Source organism: Lagenorhynchus albirostris, unplaced genomic scaffold (genome assembly GCF_949774975.1).
Source record: "Lagenorhynchus albirostris unplaced genomic scaffold, mLagAlb1.1 scaffold_97, whole genome shotgun sequence".
Classification (NCBI taxonomy): domain Eukaryota; kingdom Metazoa; phylum Chordata; class Mammalia; order Artiodactyla; family Delphinidae; genus Lagenorhynchus; species Lagenorhynchus albirostris.
In genome coordinates, this window is record NW_026783632.1 from 27141 (window position 1) to 30416 (window position 3276).

Genomic DNA, 3276 nt, shown 5'->3' on the forward strand with positions numbered 1-3276 from the left:
CACTCTTTTAGATTCTAGATGGGATGCTGGCCAGTTCATGTATCACCTAACAAAGCCAAATACATCTTCAGATTTACTCGGTTGGATTTTGCTTTCTAACAGATTCGTGGCAGCGACAATCTCCGAAGTGGTTTTCTGACCACATTCAGAGACAAGGAGTAACACAGGCATCATCATGCCCCACAAGCCTTGTTCGGAGTTCACTGTCTTTCTTGCCATTTCGAGAGCCCTTGGCAAGTTCTTGGTTGAGTTCTGCTGTATTTGTGTTTGAGCTCCCGATCTAATTGGCTTTAGACCACAGTTCCCAGGGGAAAACCCCAGCCCTGAGCACTGACCCTGGATGCCATACTGAGCGCTGGTAACCGTTTTGTCTGCATTTCCCCATTTGTCTGGAATCCTTCCCTGAATTCCACCTTAGGAACCGTGGTGACATCTGCAGTGCTCCATTCATGTGGAATCAGCCTGCAGCCCCCTTTCTCTGAGGTCTGCTGGTCAATCCTTACCCTCAGTCCACAGTTCCATGGGAATTATTGGTGGTTACGGATGGAGATGGACTGGGTCCAGGATCAAATTGGGTCCAATTTGAGCTAGACTGGGTCAAGTGGGAGGCCTTGGGTGGATATTAAGTAAAGGCTAGTTGCTCATGGAGATCTTGGATATACTGGAAGCTGATTGGTTTGGCTCCAAGAAACCCAAAAGCCTGACTGAAAGAAGTGGAATCTCTTATGTCTGAAGAGTTGAGTGTGCCATTTCCCAGCATACCTTGTTACCTTATGTTTAACAACTATACTCTCGAAAGTTCCAAATATCTAACAAAATGGTGAGATTTTACTAAAAACAACCTAGAATTACAATGACAATTACGGGAAATGTGATCGTTCACTTAAGAAGTGCACTTGAGAAAAAGGGAATCCCAAAGCATAGAGACAGAAAGGATGCCTACTTCAATTGGTATGCAGAAGCTTACAAAAGGCTTCATGACTCCAAAATAGCTTCATTAAATGACTCATTACAAAAGTCTAATGTGAAATTAAAGACACAAAATGTACCTAAAACAAAATACGAGGGACTGACATGAACCCTACTGCTCGCCCCTTTCCATCTTCACCCGAGTACTCATGTTTTACTAATTCTCTGTCCAAACTGCACTTCTACTCTGAAGGGACTATTACGCAGCTATCATTTACAACAAAACCACTGGAGGCTGCAGACTAACTGCTTCAGGTATTTTCACACCTTGGTCAAAGAGTGAACTAAGGGCTGTGGGTAAAGCATTTCATAAACTAGGGAGGAACCTACCTTTTTACTCCACCGTATGCAGGCTCTGTCTTGATTTGTATAAACATACATTAGTTTGTCCAGTTCTTGAAATTCATAAAAATGATGCAAATCAAAATGTACACATTTATGTCTGACACTTTTACTTAATGTTTTTGAGTGCCATCCAATATTTGGTGTGGATAAGAAGTTCAATCTGTCTTTATGGCTAAGTAATTGACATTGTAAGAATATATAAAAAAATCATACCCCTCAAGATTGAGGGGTGAAATATCTCAAGGGGAGGATCTTTTAAGCAGATAGGGTAGGGTGTCCCCAGAGAAAGAAAACCAGTCATGACTTTCTTGACAGAAGAGAAGCCAGTTTTGGCCTAAACCATTCTGTGATCTTAGCCTGGCCACAGTGCTTGCTGTTGAACAAGACTCAGTAATTAATATCTTAAGGGAACAAGAGAATGTAGAAACAAATGACTGTTAATCAGGCAAGCGAAATAACAATAGCAAAGATAATATATCAGTTGTAAAGACTCCCAGTTCTCTTTTGATGTAAAGATTATCCCAAAGTGCTCAACCACCAGGTCAGCTGGAACCTAATGGATGACATTGACCTTTTCTGACCCTCCTGACCCTCCCGACTTCAAGCAACTGAAGCTTGGACGCTGTAGACTGCCCAAGCCCCTTCATGAATATGCATTTATCCTTGGTTTAAAACTTCCGCAATTTTTCTCTTCAGGGAGACACTGCTTTGGGAAAGATCCCCAGTGTTCTCCTCACTTGCTGCAAGTAATAAATCCTTCGTTCTCCCCATCTTCAGCTCGGTTGTCTTTCGGCTTTGGCACCCATCAAGAGGGGAACCCAGTTTTCAGGTGACAGTTCTAATAGGTGAATAGTGATATATCATTGCTGTATTAATTTGTAATTACTGATGGTATATGATGTTGAGTATATTTGTGTGTACTATCTGTGTATATTTTTTGGCCAGGTGTCTGTTTAGTTCTTTCCCTAATTTTAATGGGGTTACTGGTGTTAGAGGTCTTTGTATATTTGAGGCAAATCCTTTAATGGATATGTGTTTGCAAATATTTTTCTCCCAGTTTGTGACTTGTTGTTTGATTTCCTGAATAAGGTCTTTCACAGAGTAGAAATCTTTATTTTATAAAGTTCACAATATTACCTATTTTTCTTTGTGGACTGCCCTTTTTTGTGTTGTGTGTTAAAACTCAGTGCTCGAGGTGCTTGCTTCGGCAGCACATATACTAAAACTGGAATGATACCAAGAAGGTGAGCATGGCCCTATGCAAGGATGACATGCAAATTCCATATTTTTGAAATACTGTAACAAATTCAATAAAGACTTTAAAAATGGTCCACATAAAAAATCTTTAAAAAAATTAAGATGTGCGACTGTATTAAAGGAAAACTCAGCACTTACGATCTACATGACCAAACCCAAGCTCATATGTTTTTCTTTCTATGTTTTCTCCTATAATTTTGAATCATTTTGCATTTAAAATTGTCTATGAATAATTTTTTTAATTTATTTTTATTTATTTACTTTTATTTATTATTTTTGGCTGCATTGGGTCTTTGTTGCTGTGGGTGGGCTTTCTCTAGTTGTGGCAAGTGGGGCCTTACTCTTTATTTGTGGTGCACAGACTTCTCATTGCAGTGGCTTCTCTTGTTGTGGCTCACGGGCTCTAGGCGTGCGGGCTTCAGTAGCTGTGGCACGCGGGCTCAGTAGTTGTGGCTCACAGGCTCTAGAGCGCAGGCTCAGTAGTTGTGGTGCATGGGCTTAGTTGCTCTACGGCATGTAGGATCTTCCCAGACCAGGGCTTGAACCCGTGTTCCCTGCATTGGCAGGCGGATTCTTAACCACTGAGCCACCAGGGAAGTCCCTATGAGTAATTTTTTGGTGAATTTGGTGTAAGTTGTAAACTTTGCATCTTCATGCATGTCACACCAAATGGTTAATTGTTCATTAACTCTTTCTGGAGAAGTT

The 3276-nt window shown here is 40.9% G+C and overlaps 1 non-coding gene across 1 annotated transcript; it reads left to right on the forward strand.

Annotated features, from left to right (window-relative positions):
* Positions 1–2509: 2509 nt before the first annotated feature.
* LOC132514373 (U6 spliceosomal RNA) lies at positions 2510–2615 on the forward strand. The gene has a single exon (XR_009538764.1). It is a non-coding gene; the product is annotated as a U6 spliceosomal RNA (small nuclear RNA).
* Positions 2616–3276: the final 661 nt, after the last annotated feature.